The following is a 26,487-nucleotide window of genomic DNA, read 5'->3' on the forward strand; positions in this document are numbered from 1 at the left end:
TTCCTTATATATTTTAGATATTAACCCCTTATCAGATGTATGCTTTGAAAATATTTTCTCCCATTCAGTAAACTGCCTTTTCATTTTGTTGATGGTTTTCTTTACTGTGCTAAAGAGTTTAGTTTGATTTAGTTCCACTTGTTGATTTTTGCTTTTGTTGCCTTTGCTTTGGGTCAAATTAAAAAAAAAAAAAGTCATTGCCAAGACGGTGTCAAAGAATTTACTGCCTATGTTTTCTTCTAGTTTTTTGGTTTCAGGTCTTACATTAGAGTTCATTTTAAGTTGATTCTTGTGTATGGTGTAATAGAGAGGTCCAGTTTCATTATTTTACATGTAGCTGTCCAGTTTTCCCAACACCATTTTTGTGAAAAAAACTTTCCCCACTGTATATTCTTTGTAATATAGTTTGAAATCAGAAACTGATTCCAGCTTTGTTTTTCTTTCTTAAGATTGATTTGGCAATTTTGGATCTTTTGTGGTTCTATGCAAATTTCATGATTGTTTGTTCTATTTATGCAAAAAATGCCATTTGAATTCAGGTAAGGATTGTCTTCAATATATAGATTGCTTTGGGTAGTATGTACATTTTAACAATATTCTTCTAGTAATCCTTAATGAATCTTTTATCTCTTTATCATCAGTGACTTTGACTATCAAAGAGTGCCATAATATATTTTCAGATGTAAAATGTGCATGACATGCTCCTAATAAATCATTATTTTTATGCTAATAAAAAAATAGAGACAATTTGTAGGTGTGATTATATGATTAACATATTTTTAAAATATATTTTGTAATATATATGAAAAAGTTCTGTCTTTGGACCAATGCCATTAAATTTAAATGTATGTAAATGCAGTCATGAATGATTGGTGAAAATTTTGTAGGGACAATTTGGCAATAACATGGGATATACATCGCTTCTTATTTGACCTACCTGACTATCTGCCTTATAGTAACTAGCATTATTTTTTTTTTCATTCTAATAAATGCTGCATACATAGGAACATGTCCCACAATATGTTGTAAAAATAATTTTAACAGTTTTCTGCCATCCCATCAGACTCCTAATTTACCTATTTGTATTTTGAATTTATTCTGTAATTTCTATGGAATACAATGGTAATTGTGAAAACAGAGGGCAATTCCAATAAAAAAATGTACAGATGTTTTAGCATAGGATAGAAAGGAAAATGGTTTTTAGACAGTTTAGAAAATGTAAATTTTAGGGCGCCTGGGTGGCACCGCGGTTAAGCGCCTGCCTTCGGCTCAGGGCGTGATCCCGGTGTTCCGGGATCGAGGCCCACATCAGGCTCCTCCACTATGAGCCTGCTTCTTCCTCTCCCACTCCCCCTGCTTGTGTTCCCTCTCTCGCTGGCTGTCTCTATCTCTGTCAAATAAATAAATAAAATCTTTAAAAAAAAAAAAAAGAAAATGTAAATTTTAATTCTAATCAGAGCCCTTATTTTCATTAAGTGGTTTTATACCAAGCAGGAAATTTAAATTATTTCTGTAGGACCTCAAGATTTGATTAGTACAACATAACTAAAATCAGACTATTTTATCATCCTTCTTTCCCTTAAAACCAAAAATTTAAGCTGTGGTCATCAAAGGCCTAGTGTGTGTTAATAGAGTATAGCTACCAGTGTTGTAAAGGGCATATGTCAGATGAAATGTCTGGCCTGGTGTAGATAAGCTTTGATGTAAAGGGAATTACCAAGGACAAACCAGTTAACATTTAAAATGTATAAAGTCCATTTTGAATAAAGAAAGAGAGAAAAGATAATAAAAGTATCAAAAAGAAGCAAAATTAATTCATACAGTAAAATCAAGCAAAGGAAGAATGATGTGTAACACATATTTGAAAGGCTGTTTAACCAAAGGAACACTATTTTAGGTCTTTGAATATTGCATAAAAGAATGTGAGAATAGATTAAAAAGTGCACACAGAGGATATCAAAGTGGCAGAAATCTTCAAACGCTTTGCATTATTTTTTTCAAATGAAAAATTATACATTATTATAACTACCCTGTTGCAACATATTTAGCAATGCTGTTGATTATACCATTAAAAATCTTTCTGTAATGCAGAGATGACAGAGATCCTGTCAATAACTAATAGTGTTGCAATATCCAGTCAAGGTCCAACAATGCAAAATGGATGCTGTCTTCAGCATTTTACACTTTTTATATTACTGTGCTTCTGATCCCCTTCAAGCCAGTTCATCTCACTGGTAATGTCAGTAGCTACTTGAATAGTCTATCTAGCTTAATGAAGTTTTGATAAGTGATAGTTCACTTATTTGAAAGAAACTACTAAAGTACCCAGTGAGACATTTCATTTGCTCAAATCTCTGTGAAATAGATACAAGTCTTCAAGGTAGAGTGATTAGTACACAGAAGCTTACATTGCCAAAGTCATAGAGATTTAAGGAACTGCTATAAATACCTACTAGTTCACAGTCTTTACTTCTTAGATTCAGAGGAAGCTGATAGAGGTAAAATTATTTGACATGTTTCTACATCTAGTTAGAGACAAAGTGAAAATAAGTCCAAGGATTTCTTACCACAAACCTTGGTCATTTCCACCATACCACACTGCCATGATGTGTATATTAACTAATTTTAACTTTACAAATGCCTTTCTTATTCCTTTCAAGTATTACAAATAAAACACTTCCATATTTTATTTTCTTTGTATTTTTATTTGAAAGGAAAAATTTAATTTCTACAAAATTTTATACAAAACTTGCACATTTCAGAATGTCTTAATGGTTGCTGATCAGAATAAGTATTTTTATAATGAAAAGAATAACCATTACACTCATGCCAATTTTTACTTGTGTAGGGGATTTTATTGAGTGTTCTAAACATTTATAAAAAGGTATTGAGAAAAACAACATTTAAGAGGCAGAGGAAAATATACTTTTATTAATAGATTACCAAATAAAAGATTTTTTTAGATAGACATTTCTTAAAAGAAGACTTGGAAGTGACCAACAAGTATATGAAAAGATGCTCACTATCATGGACATACAAATCAAAACCACAATACGATATTACTTCACATCTGTTAGGATGGTTATTATTTAAATAACAAAAGATGACAAGTGTTGGCCAGAATGTGGAGAAATTCTAACTCTTTTGCACAATTGGTAAGAAGGTAAAATGGTACAGCCCCTAGGGAAAATAGTATGGGGGTGCCTCAAAAAATTAAAAATAGAGCCACAATAGGGAATGCAAACTGGTGCAGCCACTTATTTTTAACATTTTGAGGAACCTCCATACTGTTTTCCAGAGTAGCTGTACCAGCTTGCATTCCTACCAACAGTGTAAGAGGGTATTACTCAGCCATCAGAAAGGATGAATAGTCAACATTTGTATTGACATGGATGGAACTGGGGGGGGATTATGCAAGTGAAATAAGTCACAGGGGGGGCAAACCATAAGAAACTCTTAACTATTGGAAACAAACTGAGGGTTGCTGGAGGGGAGGTGGGTGAGAGGGATGGGGTAATTGAGAGATGGGCATTAAGGACGGCACTAGATGTAAAGAACACTGGATGTTGTATGCAATTGATGAATCACTAAACTTACCCTGAAATGAATAATATACTATATGTTAACTAACTTGAATTTAAGAAAGAAAGAAAAAGAAAGAAAGAAAGAGGAAGGGGAAGAGAAGAAAAGAAAAATAGAGCCACCATAGGACTAGAAATCCCACTTAGGGGTTTTCATCCCCTAAAATCTCAAAGAGATACTTGTGCTTCCATGTTCATTGCAACATTATTCACAAACGCTAAGATGTGAAAATAACCTAAGTGTCCATCAATAGACGAATGGAAAATAAAAATGTAGCATAAACATACAATGCAATATTATTCAGTTTCAAAAAGGAAATAAATCCTGCGATATACAGCAACATGTATAAAGCTGGAGCACAATATGGAAAGTGAAACAAGCCTGTCACAGAAGGACAAATACTGTATCATTCCACTTCCATGAGTTATCCCAAGTAGCCAAACTCATAGAAGCAGAGATTAAGAGATCAGTTGCCAGGGCCCAGGGCTGGGGGCGGGGGGAGGAATAGAGGAATGGACAGTTGTTGTTCAACAGATACAAAATTTCATTTGTGCAAAATGAATAAATTCTAGTGATCTGTTCAACATTGTGGTATAATTAGTAATACTGCATTGTGCACTCAAAAAATGTTAAGAGTGTAAACTGCATGTTAAGTATTCTTACTAATTAAAAAAAATATATGTATATATAGTCAAGGACAAATATAGCAACTACTGAATTAGTTGAGGCACTTACTTTTTTACAGACTAGACTTTTTAAATGACTTATGAACTAATGACATGATTGTACTAGCATTTAATTAAGGAATTTGGATATTCTTTGGTCAGTAGAACAAAGTGAAATACCTGTAGCAGAAGACTTTCATAAGTCTACGTCTTCTTTAGAAGATTAAAATAGCTGCAGAAGCGTAAAATTGTAGCGGGGAGAGACTAATAAGAAAGAGGTTAACCTGTGCGAATGGCTGTAGTCTAGCTGGGAGCTAATGAACCGCACAGGAGCAACGGCGCTCAAAGGGAGCAATCAATTCGGCAGAATTTGTGAAAGGAAAATCGTAGTAATAATCATAGTAAAGGGTTTTTGAGCATCTACTTTCTGCAAGGTATTATACTAAGCATTTTATAAAAAATTAATCATCTCAATTCTATGAAGTACATTTTATTATTCCTCCCATTCGGTTAATGAAAATAAACCAAATATTCTATAGTAGGTGGCAGACATAGAACGGAAGAACTGATATCAAGTAATATTCTTAAATGCTATCCTATCCTGGTTCCCTGGCTATCCCTAATGCTTTCATATTTCAGTATCCCTCAGTTTATTAGCTCCTATTCTGCAATCCTCTTGCCTAGTTCTCTAGATCAAAATTACACTGAAAGCAAACTAATTCTCTTACACCCCTCTCTTTTCACCATGCTCGCCCGAGATTATGCCAGCCTTTTATCTGTGCTATATTTTACTTTGATTACTTTTAAACACATGCATCGGGTACTGTCAGAAATAATATAAATATTCAGATTAGGTCACTATAACCTGATTTTAAATCTTGGCAGCTTTTGCAAACTTTTTCAAATAGAAAAGGATCCAGTAGCTACAAACACTTCCCTAATTTTTCTCATTCCGACCCCTACTCTTGAAACCTGCTTAATTGCAGACCTAGAGCTTGTTTGACCTGGTCTCCTAAAACTTCCTGACACCCTTCTCACTACCTAGATATCTATTTTAATTTCTTCTGCTTAGTTTCAGAGGAACGGCTCTCTCTTATTTTACACATCTGTATTTTTTTGCTTTGTCAGCCACTCATTGCTGTCTTCTCTTAGCTCTTGCTCTATCAGCCATCTTCTTCCTTTAATGACTTTTCACCTTTAGCCTACTATTTATACAAGTTATTATACATTCATGTAAACATTTGGGGAAAATAAAAGAGTGCCATCTGGTAAGTAAGAAAATGCCAAATGTAGGAGAATGTCTTAAGGTCAATATGTTCATAAAGTACACTAAAGTAAAAAAAAAAATGCCATGAAAATATTGGAAAAAAATAACAGAACTAAAGTTATTGAAACTAAAATTCTGGAATAAGTTTGATAAAGCTTTTATAAGCATATAATGTAGCCATCAATTTATAACAACGGTGTATTAAGAAGCAATAAGAAAGAAAACCTAATTAAGCCTAGAGAAAACTGAGATCCTGCTTATATGTATGTTTAAAAATGAAATATTTGGTGGAGGTGGGCAGCGTAGGTTTCTCTGTGTGTGTGTGTGTGTGTGTGTGTGTGTGTATGTGTGTGTGTGGTGAGTTTTCTTTTGGGAATATTGATTTGCTTGCTTGCCAATGACTTGCTTGCCCAATACCCACTGTTAGAGATTATTGAATATTTTTAAATTATTTGTAATTTTAAGTTTATTTTACAGATCTGGATAATTTTGAATAATGGCCACAAAGTTATTAATGACAAATGCAAATGATCTAGGAAGATTATTCAAGCTCTTGCCCAATACCCCAGGTTCTCATGAACAAAGTTTTTTATTAAAGGCTAGAAACTTAGTTGGGCTGTTAATCAAAACAGTTGAGCTGAGAGATGGGCAAAATTGTTGCAGTTAAGCATATTTTCTAAGCAGCACAAGCAAGCAGTCCATTCTGAGGCTATCTGATTTAATTATACTCCAAAGACTAAGTGAAAGGCTTGATTAATTAAACTGAGAAGATAGTGCTTGTTTAAGTAATTCTTTCCTGTTGGCACATACTCTTTAGAAAACATCAGTATTTTTTTTTTTAAGTTACAAATTGGTCATATGATAAATCCAATGACACAATTTGGTTAGAAAAACATGGAATAATAACAATGTAAACATAAGGGCACATTGTTATAGAAAAGAATGATTCCCTAGCAATTATGAAGGTTATAAGACATTGTTTCTATACTACAGTTCTTTGTATCATCTGCTAGGTCCTAGATTTTTCAACCACTTTATTCAAGTTTTTTTTTTTAATTAATCTCTAATAAACTGATTACACCTGTAACAAATATCTTCTTCCCTTGTTTTATTGGTAGTCTTCTAATAGCTTAAAAAACCTCTGTATTAACTTTTTAATAAAATGAAGGGCATCCATCATATATTATAGCTCAAGAATATCTTCCCTAATGAGGTTCTAGAAATCCTCATTTGCAATTATGAGTTTTTCCTTTTGTGCAGTCTGTAATTCAAATGTTTATAAAATTCTGCATTATTATGTGATATAAAATGATTCTTCTACAGAAAGACTGAATTCTTAATGAAAGGCATCTTGTTAAAAACAATGAGTGCTAAATATAATGCATAGCGTTAGAAAGTACAAAATAAATACATTAAACTCATAGTTAACTCAACAGTAAAACATAATTTATGTTTAGTAATGCAAAATACATTATGTAAGATATCCCATTTAATCCCTACCTGATATAAAATAGCCTGAAATTATTAACATTTTTCAGATAAAATTTCTGATACAACACGTAAGGATACATAAAGCCACTTTTCTGTGAAACTTCGTAGGTACAAGCAGAAAATGACTTTTTTAACCCATTATATATACAATCTTAGGCATCTTTAATGACTTCTGGTTTCTTTCAAGTATAAAATTGTCTGGTCACTTCAAGGATATTAGTTTCTTAATGCTCCATTAGCAAATGATTGTACGCTTAGGAGCTTCAAACAACACAAACTTATTATCTTTCAGTTCTTGAGGTCAGTTATCTGAAATGGATCTCACAGAAATGTTCATCCCAGTACTTCCACAGTAACACCAAAATGAAAACCACCTAAATATCTATCATTAAATAGACAGTAAGTTATGAGATGTTCGTGCAATCAGATGTTATGTTGTAATGAAAAAAAAATCTACAACTCTACAAAGAAGTATGATGACTTTCACACATACACAAAATGTAACACAGAGACGACCAGACATAAAAAAATTACGTACTGTGTGATTCTAATTACGTAATGTTCTGAAAAAGCAAACTATTTGCAATGATGGCAGTCAAAGTCATGATAGTGACTATTGGGAGCGTGGAAAGACAGGGAGGTGATACAAGGTTGCTTCTATGGTTCTGTGAATGTTGTTTTTCTTCATCTATGTGCTAGTAAAATTGATCTGTAAACCTTAGGATTTGTGGGTATTTCTATTTACAGTTCTATCTCAACCTAAAATGTATAGCGCATTTTAGTCACTGTATAGTTTATAATCTCAACTTCAGTATTTACTTTCCTTTCTGGATTTATTTTTTTCTTCTTCTTACCACTCTCCTTCTGTCATCAGAGGACTGCCTCCATCCAGCACTTGTTTTTATAATCTAATTATGAAGTAGAAGGCATTTCAGTAGAATTACGAATTTGCATGCATTTTTTTTTCTGATACAGAGACAGCTAAACACCATCTTGAGTATCATTGATTAGATGAATGGTTAAACGGGATGTTCCAATCTATGCGAAGAGCAAGTATTAAGGTTGAGAGGCAAAAGGAAGTGCAGAGATTTTTGAAAATTCCTGAAAGTTAAGTCACTGGAATACAGATATCAAAGGTAAAAAAACGAGCGGTAAGAGCAAATTCTCACATTATTGCCAGGAAAAAAAATCACACAGGAGACGGAACACATACTAAGCCGTTTCTATATATCCTAAGAGTAATAAAGGGCTATGAAATACCAAAAAGAACTAAAAATTCCTATTTTCATCCGTTAATTATTTTCACATACATTTTACTACATCTTCATGTGTATCTCCTACTATCATAGTTTCAGTTTCTATTTTATTTTGTTAATGAAATACAAGTGAAAATGTCATTTCTGAGTGGAAGTTGCAAGAGCCATTGCTTACTTTGTCACAGCTTCTCTTCTGGGTAGTGACTGCTCAGTCTGTCTGGCTGTCAGAGTAGGGGTAACAATTCCGTTGCGGAGCCCAGCAGACTGGAGCAGGTCCTAACACTGCCAAGGCGTTTCAGCACTTGCAAGATGCCTATCGAACGTATGTATGATGACAGGCATTTGCAATCTGTATACCACTTGGAAAAATGTGTGCTTCTTGTTTGAGTTAGGCCTCTGGGATTTAGTAAACCCAGCCTTAAGCAATGGGATTAGCGTGACCAAAGTTCATTGTAGAGCAAAGGGAGATCTGCTTCAAACAAGCAAAGGCTCATTATGCGCAGTTATCAGACATTAGCAGCTGTAAAAAAAATTTTATTTATCACAGTTTGTCCCCCCTCTGCATATCCTGTCTCTAAGCTAGTATTGTAAGCCATAAATTTACATAGCAAAACTTGACTAAACTCCAAATTTAGTACAGAGCACTCTTATGTGAGGTTTGTCTTTGTCTTTTGTTTTGGTCGCCTGAATATTCTTAGATCAGTACTGATCCAGAATCCCTCACTTCTTTCTCTACCCCTCAAATTCAGTCTCTGTCTCAGGATAAATTGATCCAAGTTTAGAGTGGAAATGAGCAAGTAATTCTTGGTGCTTGTAGATAATTTGAATCTACAAGCTCTATCATCTCTCCAAAATAAAACTGGTGTTGGTTGTAACATAATCCCCGTATGAGGGTTCTCCATAGAAACAGAACCCATAGGATAAATAGATATATGCATGAGGAGATTTATTATAAGAATTGGCTCACACAGTTACAGAGGCAAATAAATCCCACAATCTGCTGCCTGAACGCTAGAGAACCAGGGAAGCTGGAGGTATAATTCAGTCCAAGCCCAAAAGCCTGAGAATCAAGGAGCCCCTGGTGTGAGTCCCAGATTGTTAAGACCTGAGAACCAGCAGCTCAGATGTTCAGGGCAGGAGAATATGATGTCCAAGTTTAGGAAGAGAGAGAGAAAAAAAAAAGAATTTACCCTTCCTGTGTCTCTTTGTTCTACTCAGGCCTTCCACAGATTACATAATGCCCGTGAGCACAGGAGAGGGCAAATTTTACTCAGTCCGCTAATTCAAATGGCAATCTCTTCTGGAAACACCCTCACAGACACACCCAGAAATCATGTTTTATCAGTTTTCTGATAGGATCCAGAAGTAGTTTATTATCTATAAAGATAGGAGTGGTTAAAAAAAAGAAACAAAAAAAACAATCCAGTGAGAAGGATGTCAGATTTGAACCTCAAGAAAAAAATTGCAACATGATAGGACTTCACATATCAGAGTGTTAAAAAAGTTAAGAAAGAACTTTCAGCTCCCTGTCTTAGCATGTTCAGGCTGCTTTAACAAAATACCATAGACTAGGGGCTTATAAACAACAGAAATTTATTTCTCACAGTTCTCGAGGCTGAGAAGTACAAGATCAAAGCACTAAGGCACTGGTAGATACAGTATCTGGTGAGAGCCCACTTCCTGGTTGATGGAAGGCACCTTCGTGCTGTGTCCTCACATGACCAAGGGCTGAGGGATTTGTTTGGGGCTCCTTCGTACGGGCACTAATCTCACTCACGAAGGCTCTACTTTCATGACCTAATCATTTTCAAAGGCCCCCACTTTCAAATATGATCCTCCTATACGTTAGAATTTCAGCATATGAATTTGGAGGGGACACAGACATTCAGATCTTAGCAGCTACCAATGAAGAACATAAATTAGAATGAGACAACTCTTGAGAAGATAATGTTAGATGTATTATATATATAGTGACATTGGAGAAAAACAATGAAAGACTGAACTTCAAAGCTGTGATAGAGAAGGGATGGAGTGTCACATTTGTGAAGGAGTGTTGAGAGAATATGCTATCTCTAGGATGCTGATTAAGTGAGAGGAAAGGCCCAGAAGAGCCTATCATTTCTTACTTCATTAATTCAAAGAATGGTGGTTGGGGTGCCTGGGTGGCTCTGTCAGTTTAGTGTCTGTCTGCCTTCAGCTCAGGTCATGATCCCAGGGTCCTGGGATTGAGCCCCACATCGGGCTCTCTGCTCAGCAGGGAGCCTGCTTCTCCCTCCCTCTCTGCATGCTGCTCTGCCTACTTGTGATGCCTCTCTCTCTCTCTCTCTCTCTCTCTCTCTCTCTCACTTTCTCCGTGTGTCGGATAAATAAATAAAAATAAAATCTTAAAAAAAAAAGTTCAGTGAATGGTGGAACCATCCTCAGTGGAGAACAGCAACAAATGGCAAAGTGAATGAGAGGAGAGTGATGTCTCCCAATTTAAACTGTTAAGCACCTTTTCATTTTCTTCCATTCACTAAATTTGCAAAATGAGCCTGTTACTTTTTAATTAGAAAAAAACAATTCTCATATTTGAGTTTATTTTAAGAGATCTAAATTGGGAGCATATAATTTTTAAAATGGGGAAAAATTATTTTAGAGTTTGAGGAGACTTTGACATTAAAATGAAGAATAACATTCCATGGCATTTCCATGTTCAGAAGCCCAGTCTAGAGACTGAGCTTGAGGCATCAGGTTGCAGGTGGTAAGTGAAGCTAGGTGAGGACGCCATCACTCATTCATTCTCTTTTCTTCGTTTCTTCATTCATGCCATGAATATTTTATGCCATTCATTACAGCATACATTTCAAGTCCTGTGATGGATACCAGAGAAGGAACTGTGCAGAAAGAGAGAGCATAGAAGAAGAAACAAAAGTAGCTAAGCATGTTACTTGAAGGTGAACTGGCCTTTGAATACCAAATAGGAAGAAAAACTGAAGTAGATACAAAGGAGAGGGTAAAGGCATAAGCACAAAAACTAGGAGGGAATTATGCTCCATCTGACAAGAAAATATCAAGACAAAGGAAGGATACTTTTATCTGACTTTGTATTGCTAAAAAAAACAAAAAACCTCACTTCTTCTTCATTCTCTAAATCAGTGACGTTCAAATTGGTATTAGACATGGAAATATTCCTTAACAATTGCTTAAATGGGAAACTAAGGAACTGACAGGTCAGTGAGTCCTTTCCACCAGCCCAGCCCCCATTACTCCCTTATCCCACATTCCCTCAGGCAATCTGAGGGAACTGAAGAATGGCTAGAAAAAATACTACTCAAACATCATGTCTTAGATGATGCAAATTAATATCCAGTGTGTTATTAATAAAATGGTAAGATTTAAAAAGACAGGAAATTACCAGGGACTGTCAGGGACATGGAACAACTGAGTCTCTAATACTACACAGGTGCCAGTTAAATCAGTATAACTCCATTAGGAAAACTGATGATATCCACTGAAGCTACGTCCATCCATACAATGGACAGCGAATCTTCTTTAGGTAAAAACCTATAAGGAATTTGTCAATATGGTCATCCAAGATATGTGCTAGAATGATTTTGGCAGTACCCTTTGCAATATCTCAAACTGGGGACAATGCAAGTGCCAAAAAATAGATGAGAAAAATAATTTTGGGTGTGTTCATTGCAAGGGAACACTATACAACACTGAGACTGAAAAATCTAGATCTGAATGCAATGATATATCTAATCTCATAAACTGTGTGTTAAAGTAATGACTCCAGGTACAAGTGACTCTATGCTGCATGATTCTATTTACATAACAAATTCAGGCAAATAACAGACAGTGATAAAGGTCATGATAGTGATGTGTTGAGGAATTAATGACGGGAAAGGGACATGAATGAGGATGATGCCTGGCGGGCTGGTAACTCTTCATATGCATGCTGATGATCAGAATATCTTTAGTTTGTAATAATTAATCTAATTATATACTTATAATAGGTGTACTTTTTGGCATGGATATTTTGCGTCAATAAAAAGTTTTAAAAATTAAACAGGGGCGCCTGGGTAGCGCAGTCGTTAAGTGTTTGCCTTCGGCTCTGGGCGTGATCCCGGTTCTGGGATCGAGCCCCACATCGGGCTCCTCCGCTGGGAGCCTGCCTCTTCCTCTCCCACTCTCCATGCTTGTGTTCCCTCTCTCACTGGCTGTCTCTATCAAATAAATAAACAAAATCTTAAAAAAAAATTAAACAAAAATTAGGCATGTACAAAATTTTCGACACTTACACTAGATTAGATGTTTACTGAAACAAAAGATACATCATTTTCTATTCCATGTCTATCTCCAAACTGTCAGTAGAACTCTTACACTTAGTTCTCAATGAATTCTTATTTAGTACATTTTACTATTGCATATGAATGGAGTCTTGAAAATAACAGATGTGTTTGTTGCTTTTTGAGCAAATAACTATAAATTATTGTGATAAACTTGGAAACTAAATACTTATAATGTAATTGCCATTTTCTGCTTAGAAAAAAAATACTAGCCATCATCTCTTTTGGTCACTTTTGATTTAAACTCTCAACATATACCTCTTAAGTATTGCAAATGGATGAAACTGGGGACTAGAAATCCTTGCTTAGCACATGCATCTAATATTTCTTCTTTTAAGAGAGATTTCCCTTCTTGTCAAAAGAGGATGTAACATAAAATAACCTTGAAATAAGTTCATCTGCCTCTAAAATTGCTTCTCATCTGTGAATTAATACAAATGAAATTGCATGCTTATCATTTCAAGGATCTAGCATGAGCTCTCTTGATTCCAGTGATTTACTCAAAAACATACTACAACAACATTTTGAAAATATTTGTTTTGTCATGATAGTTTGCAGAATGATATTTTCCACCTAAGCAGCATTCCCATATTTAGGCCTTTGTATTGGATCAATAATTATGCTTCGATTATTTTATTCCCATAGCCTTTAAGTAGCATTTTAAAGTGTCACTATTATTAAATAAAATCAGTGAAAATTCTTTATATTTCATATTGTAAAAGGATTATAAAAGAAAACATTTGACTCCGCCGTTAGTTCTAAGTTTATAACTTTTTCCCCTTATGTTCACACTTCCTGTCCTTTCTCTCTTTATTTATCCTCAGCATCTATCATTACTTATGGTTCTCTATATTTATTTATTTCTTATCTCCTTTATTATATAGACATCAGATCATTTAAAGCAATGATTGTTATCTATTTTGTTCTCTGCTCTATACCTGGCATTTTGGAATAATGCATGATACATAGTAGGTGCTCAACAAATACTTTTGAATGAATGGATGAACTGCATATAATTTAAGTGTTTCAAGATTAAATATTAGAGTAGGCTGAATTCTCAGAAGATACCAGAGCTTTCAGCAAGCTCTGGTTTTTGCTGATGGCTTCTGAAAGAATATGGAAAAGAAGTTATGTTTTAACTCTGAAGCTCTCCTTAGGTGCATATGAAAGCAGTGCAACTCCTTAGATCTCAGGTTTTTAATTCGTACTGGTTATGTTAGAATCAAGAATAACCCTAGCAGGAGGAGGGACCAAAGATCTTCCAGGCCTCTACCCAGCGTCCTTGGATTAACTTTTGCTGATCATTAGTTAAAATACTTTTTGTTAAGTGCTTGAAACACTCCATGTCATTGCTGTGTCTTCAAGGGGATATGATAGGCTGGTGATCAGCCCATCTTCTTCTGACTTATCCTAGGCCCAAGCACAAGATTTACTTTATAAAAGGTGCTCCATAATATTTCTAGAATCAGTAAACATGGTATTTCTGCCTTAGAAAGGGTTTAAATATTCTGTGTAACCATTGTTAAGCTCTTGTTCCATGACTAAATATATACTGATATCAGGGCTTAAGGGGGGTCAACAATGCATAGTAGAGGCTCTGTCATTCTGTTAGGAATATACAGATCTGTCGAAGCCGTGGAAAACTATGGGAAGGAAGAAACTTGACTCCAAGAATAGATTTTCATTGAGATTTAGCATGCCTGTACTTTGGATCCTAGCTCTAAAATATGTTTTCTAAATATGTATTAATATACATTTTTTTTCTAGGAACTTGGATTTTATCTTTTTTATATGCAGTATAAACAAAGATTCTTGACTTAGGTCGTTTATATGCTATCAAGGAAAAACAAACAATAATCAATAAATCTATTAAGTATGAATTTTAATAAAAAGTAGTAAGTGATTTGATAATAGAAAAGACAAGATGAGTGTAGTGAGTTGAATAGCGGCCCCAATACGTTATGTCCCAGTCCTAATCCAGGAACCTGTGAACATGACCTTCTTTGCAAAGAGTCTTTTTTGGTGTAATTAAGTTAAGGATCTCAGGACAAAGTCATCCTGGACTTAGGTTGGGCCCTAACAATAACAGGTGTCCTTGTAGGAGAAGGGCAGAGGGAGATTCGAGACCCAGAGATACACAGAGAAGAAAGCCATGTGAAGACGGACAGATCGGTGCTCTGCAGCCACAAGCCAGTGACTCTCTGGAGTCCCTATAAACTAAGAGCCAAAGAAGGGTATTTCCTGCAAGCTCCAGAGGGAGCATACCCTACAAACCCTTTTTTTCCAAATTTGTAGCCTTCACTCCTCTGATAATTTAAATTTCTGTTGTTTTTAAGCCACCACATCTGTGGTAATTTGTTAAGGCAGCTCTCGGGAATAAACAGAGCGAGTAAAGGGGACTGCCGGATTGCCAGAGGTGGGAGGTGCTGGGGCCACATTGAGGAGGTGATGTCCGGGCAAGGCTTCATACTAACACACAGGTTTAATTAAGAGACCAACTTTTTAAGCACAGCCTGGGTATAAATTTAAATTTTGGAGAGGATTATGAAATCAGTTATCTCTTTGGAATCAATTTAACATACATTAGCATGGGCAGGGCAAGCATGAGGTGAATAATGAAGAGGCTTTCAGCACTGGCAAAATCTGTCCAAACTCTCAAAGACAAACATACAGTTAGCATGATACGGTGATTACGATAACGGACTTCAGATTCTAAATGGCCTGACTTTGAGTCCGAGTCCTTCATTTACTCTCGATGTGATTTTAGGCATGCTACCCTGGCCCTCAGTTTTCTCATCTGTAATCCGGAAGTAATAAGGTCCTTGTGGAGATGACATGAGTTAAAATACAATTTAAAACAACATGTAACAAACTCCAAATATTAGCTGTTATTTTACAGGGAAGAGAAATTTCTCAAAAAGTGGTAGCAATTACTGCTTCTCTCTCTCTCTCTCTCCCTCTCTCTTTTTCTTTCTCTCTCCCCCACCCTCTCCCCCTCCCCACTGCTCGTTCTCTCTCTCAAATAAATAAATACAATATTTAAAAAAAAAAGTTGTAGCAATCGGTAATTATGGAGTAATCACCTAAGGGAATTAGATCCTTCTGGGGACACGGTCAGAGAAAGGAGAGCTATTTGATACACCGTGACTCTTTAGACATAGATCTGGATATTTATCTTATTAGGAAAAAAAAAAAAAAACAACTGTGGCCTGAGGTAGAAGGAAAGTTTTCATTTTGGGATAAAACAGTATTGCTCAGATGATCTTTAATAAGGCAGACAATAGAGATTCAATTTTGTTTATTAATTGAACATGGCACCTCCTTTAGCTGCAGTTTCTTCCACTGGGTCAGCGATAATATTAATACCTCCTAACAAAAGGTGGAGAATTGAGTGAAGTGGTAAAGCAAATTCTCCCACAGGCTAGTTGTAAATTAGGTATTTCCGAAACCAGATTATGTCTCCTAATACTGGTGTATTAATTTCTGTGGACTGCACAGGACTCTGAGGGAGAACGAAGAGGGAGTGATTAACACATCTTTGGTAATTGTTCCATGCCAGGCTGTTCTAATCTGCTTATCGACACCGCCTGCTGCTTTCTCCTGCCAGCTCTCATCAGTGTCCCATCAGGGCACAGCTCTGTGGATCAACCTGCTGCCGACTAGGCTTCTGGGCTACAAGTTCTGTCTGTCTGCTACTCTTCAAGAATGACAAGCCTTCCTTAGAACCCTGTTAAAGGCCAGGGGAGAAGCTAAATAGTGACATTGCACACCCGGCCTTTGCAGTTGCTTCGTGATTCTTTAATGCAGTCTTCATGTCCCTCTTTTCCTACCGTGTGGAAATGTATTGCATTGAAGCAACTCTCTACCAACGTGAACTATCAGAATTACCTGTGACAGATTCTTCATCTTTTTGAAGTAAAGATCTCCATGTTCCCATTCATTTCAATTGACACCGTTTCTGTCTCTAGGTGGAGGTTTTAAATAGGCTTCTCGAGTGTTTGCATATGAGGCAGAGAAAAATGGGATAATTTTCTGGTCTATCCCGTTGTTCGTCTGCCGGTCTTTGTCAAATCACTTGTGAATGTAAAGGAGGAAATTATTCTCACTCTAAGGAAAATAGGCTTCACTGTCAAATTAATTATCCAGATACAAACTTTTTTACTTACAAATGGTTTCTAGGGCCAATTAATTAATTATGCTCACTTTATTTTACAATGTGTCAAGAGAAAAAAGGATTAGAAAACAATGACCAAGACCAAATTCTTTTCCTTGAACAGAGGTCACATGTTAGGACTGTTAATAGATTTCTCTGTGAAGATATTGATTATGATTTGTTTATATAAATAAATTGCCACTAATTATATAATCGATTTAAATATTCTAATATATAATTCTATACACAATTATCATCATACTGTTGCCTTATTTCCTATTACTTATTATGTGAAGTCAGATACAATCAAGATGAAGAATATAGTACAATTAGAACATTTTGTTCACCAAAGAATTTTCATCATTATAATCATCACATGCTACAAAATAAAAATTACAATAAGAGTAATTCCTAATATCCTTGTTAGAAACATATAGTTTATAAAGTGATATATATACATAAATATATATCCACAGCCCCAATTCATATATGTGTGTATATACATATACACATTATAAAAAATGTAAATTATTTTAGAGCTATCACATTCAAAACAATGTAATGGGGCTTTCTATTAGGTATCACAGTGACTCACTAAGCAGTGTCATAAAAAAAGAAATCAATGAACTTTGGGTTCAGATAGTTCTAAACTATCTCCACCACTTAGTTGCTCTTTGACTTGGAATAAGACATTTAGCTTCATTTAGCCACAGTTTTCTTACAAAAAAGTGAGTACGATTAATATGAAACTTTGGGATTACTCGTGGGATTAATTATGATAATTAAATGCAAAATATGTACAGAGCCTACTCCATATGTGCTTGATGAGTAAGTTAACCTTTGTTTAACTAATTACTTAAACCTTGCCTGTTATAAAATGGCATATTTTTCAATGAGCATATCTATATTTGCAACTGTATTTAACAGTTACACAATATTTTATAGTATACATTATTATTTATTCCTATTATAAGAAAAAAGTTGATATGAGATACTTTTTCTTTTTTGAAGATTGGAGAAAGTGAGTACATAGAAAGAATGGAAAGAGATCGGTTTCTTTTTCTTTCTTTCTTTTTTTTTTTTAGAGAGAGAGAGAGTGTGTGTGAGTGGGGGTAGGGGCAAAGGGAGAGGGAGAGGGTGAGACAGAATCTCAAGCAGACTCCCCAGTGAGCATGGAGGTTGACTCGGGGCTTGATCTCAGGACCCTGAGATCATGACCTGAGTGGAAACTAAGGGTCCCACATTCAACCGACTCTGCCATCCAGGCACCCCTGAGATATTTTTAATATTTTAATTAAATATACTAATTGCTGTTCAGGTTATTACCCAGTACCTACATTATTTCCCAAGAGGAATACCAACCACAAAAAATCTCAGCATAATTAGTAAAGCATTTTCAAATAGTTTCAGATATAATGACAGTGTATGGGAGAAATTGATGCGCTTCTAAAAGTCCTGACTTACTCTAGGAAATTAGTTAAAACAATGGGAAAAAATCTGACTAACAAACAACTAAAATGGTGGCTTTCCTTTGCTCAAACTGAATCTGTTGCTTCTCTATATTTGTATTCAGTGAATCTCTTCTTTTCACCTTTGAAAACCCTAGACTAAACCATAGTTCAAGCTCTCCATCCATTCTTTTCCTCACAGGGTGAAGCTGTCCTTTCCCAGCATGAAAGTGTTGGACCATATGTTGCTCTGTTCCTCTTCTACTGTGAAGTTAAGCTCCTACTGTCTCATGGAAAATTGTATCACTAGGAGACCAAACATGCGGCATAACAATTTTCTATACTGAACATATAGAAATAAAAATAAAAGTAGAATGACAGAGAAAAATAAAAGTAGTATATTGTAAAATTATTTTGGTACAATTTGTGTATGCAGGTTTCCATAGGAACAGTAACATATATGAAGGGTAGTTTTGTAAACAAACAAAATAATTTTATACCTAAAAGAGATATTTGTGCTTTTTAATATAGTAAATAAAACTATCAAAATATAGTTGCTACATCAAGGGATATTGATTAGTTACCTTCAGTTATTTCTAGAGCAAGCAGAATTTATTGAATTAAAGCAGAAATAGATTATTAATATATCCCGAATGCTAATGTTTGAGTAAGACAAGAGATTTTTAAGAAAAGGTAGTGGATGGATGTTTTAGAAAATATTCTCAAAAAGGCTTTTAACTAACAAAAATTTTACAGATTTATTATTATGTTCAATTTTGCATGACAATATGTGGGTTTTCTTCTTTCTGAATATACTGCTTTTGCTCATACTTCTCTTATACTTAGCCACAATTAAGTAAGTTTTTGGCTCATTATTATCCTGAGGGCAAGATAGAGAACTAATGAGAAGGTTAGAAAGGACAACAAAATGAGTACCTCAGGTAAATTTATTCAACTGTCAGCAATGAATAAAATCATATTGGAGACAGTGTTTCTCCAGGAAGTTTGTTAGGGAAGCAAATGAGCAAGGGATGTTTAGCTGTAGTTCATCTTTGTCCAGGGGCTCCCGAGTATCATTTATCAGAATGCTTTTGTTGCTGTTCAAAGCTAATGTTGGGGCTGGATGGGCAGGATAGTGTTCAATGTGGTTGAGGGAAAGGAAAGTAATCTTTTACATGTAGCTAGATATTAGCAGACATGTGTTCAAAACTCATCGCCTCATGTATTCAAAACACAATGAAGACTTTGCAGTTTATTTTGTATTGTTTTGTTTTACTGTATTTTTATAATGCCGATGATGACCTACCAATAGCTCATCATCTTTGGTTGGAAGAAAGTTTCGCCCCTGAGTTGTGTAACCTCTCCAGTTTCCCCCGAGGAAACATGCCAATGAGGAGCCATCATAGTTTCGTGTCCAGAGAGCACAGTATCCCTGATGTCCAAGCGAATATTCTACTCTGCCCCTTCCTTGAGAATTCACAGGGGAAAGAAAACCTATCTGATGTCTCTATTTTATAATTTTATCACTTCTTCATATTCTTTACTTTTCTAGTATATGTAGCCAGTTTTTCACTTCCTCCTGCTTTTTAAAGGGTTTTCTCCTTTGTCCTGACATCATTTTTCCTGGGCACTGCCATTTTTCCTGAGAGCTCTGCCTGAATATGGAAGGGGCATTCACTCCACACTCTTAATGAAACTTGACAGCATTGATCCAAACCTTTGCTATCTCTCCATTGAGAGACAGAATACCCTCCTAACTAATCTTTGTGTCTATGTCAATTGCCCACATTCTGTGCAGAGGTCAGACTGCTCTTTTTGAACTGTCAATCAGATCATGTTATTCCCCATGTTCAAATCCACCCCTTGGAACTTAGACCTACCAACCAGTAAGGTTAGGGTAAACAGTGTTCTCATCGTTTGGCCCTTCATTATCTCACAACCCTCATCTTATAATCCCCAACCCCATGCTCACTGTGCTCTAGCCATATAGGAAGAAGATTGTTCCCACCATAGTGCCTTTGTTCTAGATGGTTCCTCTGCAATTTTTAAACCTACATTGTGTGACTCTCTATAGCTTAAATGCAATACTTGTTTCTTCACTACTTCAAATTATTTTAAACTTTGTTTATCCATGAAAATATTTCTTTAACCACGATTTAAATGGAAATCTAATAAACTGCCATGAGAGCGGAAGCCCTTTTCAAGACCACATCCCTCTAATCACTATCTTATCCCATATTGCCATATTCCCTCAGATGATCTGAAATGGGCTTGTACAACCATTAGAAAAATGCCTTTTTATTTATTTATTTTTATTTTTATTTTTTTAAAGATTTTATTTATGTGACAGAGAGACAGCCAGCGAGAGAGGGAACACAGCAGGGGAGTGGGAGAGGAAGAAGCAGACTCCCAGCAGAGGAGCCTGATGTGGGACTCGATCCCGGAACACCGGGATCACGCCACCCAGGTGCCCCAGAAAAATGCCTTTTTAAACATTATGCCATAGTGTATATTACACTATGTCATAATTTCACCACATGTTTATGATACAGCCATATTATAGGCTAATATTTTGTCTTGAACTCTTCCTCCATTGTCAAGAAATGAATTTATAGTACTAACATATCATTGACCTATGATTAAAATTAGCTTGCTGAAGTTCAGAGCAGAATAATTCTCAAGTGGATGGAGTTTACTTTGAACCATTAACTTTTTTCAGATCCTTTTCTTGGGGTTGATATAAGCTTCATCATTAAAGACTTAAATACTAATTTTTGCTTTGTTCTCCTCAGATACTATAAGCTCAGTTACTGAGAAATGTGTTTCTCTCTCTTATACAGATATACCTGTCTGAATTATAATAAAATGATCAGACAAAATTGTTGAGTTGAAGGATATGCCTTCTAGTATAACTTTCCTTCCTTGAAAGATTTTTATTGAAATGGTTATCTATATATGGTATCTCATTTCTCATCTTACATTATTTGTTTTTGTTTCTCTAAGGAACTTCTTTATTTCCTTTTTAAAAATTTTTTAAATTTTTAATTAATTTGTTTTTTAAAGACTTATTTATTTATTTATTTGAGAAAGAGAACACGAGAGAGAGCGTGTGAGTGGCCATGAGTGGGGAAAAGGGCAGAGGGAGAAGGAGAATCAGACTCCCTGCTGAGCAAGGAGCCCAATGTGGGGCTCCATCCTAGGGCCCTGGGATCATGACCTAGGCCAAAGGCAAACACTTAACTGACTGAGCCACCCAGGTACCCCAATTTTTTCTTTAAAAAAGATTTATTTATTTATTTATTTATTTATTTATTTATTTGAGAAAGAGAGCCTGGGTGAAGGGGTAGAGGGAGAGAATGTCAAAGCAGACTCCCTCTGAGCAGGATACCTGATGCGGGACTCAATCTCACGAGCCATGAGATCAGGACCTAAGTCAAATCCAAGAGTTGGATGCTTAACCTACTGAGCCACCCAGGCACCCCTCACTTCCATTTCTACATGAAAACTATTCTTATCAATATCTCAACAGCTCCATATTGTTAAATCTAATGATCATATTTCAAAATTCATATTGTTTGACCTATCAATAGCATTTGAGATAACTGGTCACCTTTCCAAAAATATGTGGTTTTCAGGTCACATGCCCGACTTCTACCACTCAGGCAACTGGTTTTCAACCTCTTTTGCTGGTCTCTTATATCTCTAATCACTAAGTATCAGAGTGACTCAGGGCTCTGTCCTTCGGCCTCTTCTCTAGTTATATTTAGTCTTTAGTGGATCACATTCAGCCAGATTTTAATACATGTGAATGATGATGGTTTACAAATTTATATTTTAAAACAAGGCCTTTTACATCAACTGTACTTGGATGTCTAAGAGACAACACAATATTGACAAAATTGAGCCTAGAAAAAAAATGCTTAGCCAACAGCAGATGCTCAACAAATAACTGCTAAATGAATGACTATGAATGAATAGCTCCCTCTTTTCTCTTAATGTAATCTTTAAAGAATATATATATCTGAATAAAGGGCAAATAGATTCTTCTAACTGCTCAGGCCAAAAAGCATAAGGTTAAAACTGATGTTTTCTCTTGTACTCCACATCCAGTTTGTCAGCAAATATTCTTTGATCTACTCTCAAAATAGATCCAGATCCATAACCTGACAATCCTCCTTAGACTATAGATGCCTAGAGACTAGTTACTTGTTTCACACATATACACAATAAAGGGTATCCTAACTTTATGGAGATCCAATGGCTTATACAGAGCCTGGGTGGAAAAATTATCAGATTAGAATCAGCCATCTAATCAATAATAGTGAATTTATTATTCACTATGGTGATGAAAAATTTTCAAATTTGAGACAAAAATGTTTTGAACATATACTTTCTTTACCTTGCCAATCTAATAAAAAGCTGTAACACTAAAATAAAAAACCATAAGAGATCAGAACACTTACATCTTACCAACTCTTTCTGGCGAAGAAAAAAAAAAGTATCATTTGAGGACATACTCTGGCACAATGGAAAAGGACCACACAAAACCAAAATAAGATAAGCAGTCCAACACATCATATACCTGCTCTATATGCTGAATAGAAATTCCAGAGTGACAGCTGGACATCAGGTAAAAATAATGAGAGCAACAACAAAGGTTCAAGTTGAACAAAGAACTTAAGTGTATTCTATGAAAAATTTATTCAAGAAGTAAGTGTATTCCATTTTACATATGCTACAACTTTGAACCTGGAAGATAATGGTATGATGAAGACCTATACCTTTCCTATGCACAAAAAGAAAAAAAGCATTTAGAAAAATGTGAGAAAGATAACAAAAATATAAAAAAGAAAAAGTTTTCAAGTAATAAAGAAAACTAAAACGTGGTAATGTTTTGTTGACTACGAAAAGAAAATCCATTCAACTTTGTGATTTGGATCATTTTTCACCCTACATAGAAATAGTGACTAACATTGAATTTGCTTCCTATTGGTCCAAACAATTGACTCGTTTCTGCAAAAATATCATAAATCCCACTATTGATTTTCAATTTTTAGAAGCAACCTATAAGCAAACTTGAAAAATTAAAATTAAAAGAATGACAATATTTGAACGTGCATATCTAAAAATAATTTTAGGGGGTGCCTGGGTGGTTCAGTCGTTTGAGCCATTGGACTCTTGATTTCCTCTTAGGTCATGATGTCAGAGTTGTGAGATCGAGCCCACTTTGGTTTCCATGCTGGGCCTGGAGCCTGCTTGGGATTCTGTCCCTCACCCTCTGACCTCCCAAGCACATACACTCTCTCTCTCTCTCAAAAATAATAATAATTAGATTTTTAAAAGTTAAAATATACAATCATGGTCCAGCTGATAAGCCTTTTAAGGGAAAAAGCATGAAATTACTCTAAAGTTTCTAAGAAGGTGATAATTTCCTCATCATACATAGTAGATGAATGCTGTACTTTTATTTCTTTTCTATGGTTGCTTATGTAACAAGGTGAAATTCTTAAATATGATTACAATTAGAGACAGCAAAGTAGAAAATATCTAATTATATTCTATATCTTTATATTTAATTTTAATCATATTATAATTCTATAATTGAAAAAAGTGTAACTACCATTTCTAGAGTGGCATTTAATAAAATGCTAATTAACAGTGATTACCATTAGATGATGGAACTACAGATAAATTTCTTCTTTATACTTTTTCATTTTTTAATTAGATTTTTCCATTAGATGGTATTATTTTAAAATCAGAATAATTAGTAGGGTTAAAAGTAATCTTAATTACTCATGTAATTAAGATTTTCCTCATGTTTCATGTCAGGCCTCCAAAGAAAAATAATTTGAAAATAACTAAGCCCAAGACAGCAACTTCCTTCTTTGTTTTTGCACCTGCTCAGCACTAGGAAGTCTTGTAACAGGGTAACCTGTAATTCCTTCCAATTCCGTACACGCATGTCACCACTTAGATCAAGTGGCAGAGTCTGAGCCAGCCTTATGTTCAAGAAAATGAAACTAAAGTGATGTTTTGGAATAGCTGAGTTCAAGCTTTAAGAGAACTGTAAGCTTCTACCCCTCCATCTTGAAGGCTAGGCATCATGCAGTGAGAAAGTCCACACCAGGACTAAACTGTTAAGAGGCCACATGGAGCAAGGTGGACATTCCAGCCTCAGCTGGGAATCCAGCTGATTCAATCAAAGTAATCTCATCCTATACAATGTGGAGCAGAAAATCAGCCAACCTGAGCTCAGTCAGCTCACAGAATCATAAAAAATAGTCACTGTCAATTTAAGTTACTGAGTTTAGGCATGATTTATTAGGCAGCCATAGATAACAGATACACTCACTAAAGTATATGCTGTGTTCAAAATATTTGATTGGCTTCCCCTCTCATAATAAAACCTGAAAGTTAGTAAAATAAGATAGTGTTGGGGAGGTCATCAAGACAGTTGTGACCATAGGTTGACCCATAAGCTGGACCCCAGCAGTTGGGGGTCCTTACCTCCCCATCAGTGAAAATGCATTCTGCTTGCCTTCCCTGCTCCCAGAGCCTGCTCCAAGGACATAGCCTTAAGATAATGATGTGGTATTGCATCACTTGAGACCTTGAAACTATCCAGACAGTATACATGACTGAACCCAGTTAAGGCCACAATATAAACTTTTAAAATTAAGTGGGTGAGTAGGAGACCTACTCATCTTATGGCCGCCATAGCAAACCTCGTATGTAAGTTTTGTTCCTTATTAAATCTGCCACTTACCAATCTCCTTCTTGTCTCTTTCTATCCTCCACCTACAAGGGCTGATTGCAAATTATACCTGGGAGGCTCCTAAGGAACTTGCAAACCAACAGATAGATTTTGTTCTGCCTAGAATTCTTTAGGTGATATGCTTATTTTAAACCAAGGAATAAGTTTCATGACCTCTTGAAAAACACTGACCTAACAGAGTTGCAACGTATTATCAAACACACTAGAGCAAGTAGTGGTGGTCAAACAATATCTCGAAATCAAGAAATTTTAAATTCTCTAACTGTTGCAGGCAAGGCATATGCAGTAGAATAGCTTCTATGAACATGGATAGATTTTAATTACTTCCCAGCCTATTAAGGTATCATTTAGTATTCTTCCAGATAGAAACCATTCTGGAGAATTGTGTTCTGCATTCCAAGATGGCCCACTTCAGCAATGGCTTTGCAATATATCTCCAGGGCATCCACTACTTGGGGAGGGTAGAGGAATGTTTTGATTTTGTAATGGCTTAAAGTCATTTGAAGATATCGTATAATTTTTTCATCACCTTTATACATAAAAAATTAGATTGACCTAAGTTTAGCTCTTTGGAGAATTGGCTTTCAGATTTAACCTTGACCAGTTATACATTTAAATGATTTTATCTTTTTCACTCCATGCAAAATGTTTTCCCCCTCAGTTCTGGAGGCAAATTTCACCTTTTTTCCTGACAGTGTCATATGTCATTCAAGGAAAAAGTCATCTAAAGCATCTGTTCTGCCATTTAACGGTGTTTCCATATCATAACAAATTGTCAACATATTTCACCAATATATCTTGAAATCCTTAATAACTAATTGTTGTAAAGGTTATAATTATATTTATTTTGCCTCTCACCATGACCTTCAGATAGTTTTATTTATATAATCAATCAATAAGTATAATGTATATATAAATGATTTTTGTTATTCTTATTACGTTAAGGTACAAGTATTTTAATGTATAATAACTTAAAGGTATAATTTGCTCCTGTTTGCATTATATGTAAGAATAAGAAAAATCTATCAATCTAATATTCTAAAAGCCAACAGTTTATTCTTATTCATTATCTGATTCACTTTTAAATAGAAACATGAAAAATAAACACATCACCACACTTAGCCCTGTTGATATTTTAGCATACCATGGTCTTGCCTATATTTAACAGCTTTTTTATGCTATTGACTGATAATAATTAATTTTTAAATATGCATTCTAGTAGTCCTACTGAAATTCATAATATTATAAACCCAGTAAGCACTAACTTAATGGTCACAATACATTATGAAGTAAGAATTATTATTTTGGAGATGAGAAAAATAAAAAAAATAAAATAAAACCCAGAAAGTATGCACTAAAATATCTAAAGGCCACTTGTTTTGTATGTTGTTTTGGTTTACTACAATATTAGAATTATACTTAATACTTAACTCACTTTATAATTTTGAGCATTAATCTTTAAAACATTCTAAAAATAAAGCAATTGGTCAGCTTTGATTATGACCACAATTTTCTT

The 26,487-nt window shown here is 35.2% G+C and overlaps 1 long non-coding RNA gene across 2 annotated transcripts in view; it reads right to left on the minus strand.

The window, feature by feature from the left end:
• LOC103677539 overlaps window positions 1-26,487 on the minus strand; it is a 129,025-nt gene that overhangs the window by 44,049 nt on the left and 58,489 nt on the right. Inside the window, exon 1 of one of the 2 annotated variants that reach the window (XR_572430.1) lies at window positions 8,437-8,588. The exons of the other annotated variant lie outside the window; for it this stretch is intronic. This is a non-coding gene — a long non-coding RNA (uncharacterized LOC103677539). Of the gene's footprint in view, window positions 1-8,436; window positions 8,589-26,487 lie in introns of those variants that run through there. 2 annotated transcript variants of the gene reach the window in all.

Source organism: Ursus maritimus, unplaced genomic scaffold (genome assembly GCF_017311325.1).
Source record: "Ursus maritimus isolate PB19 unplaced genomic scaffold, ASM1731132v1 scaffold_10, whole genome shotgun sequence".
NCBI classification, from domain to species: domain Eukaryota; kingdom Metazoa; phylum Chordata; class Mammalia; order Carnivora; family Ursidae; genus Ursus; species Ursus maritimus.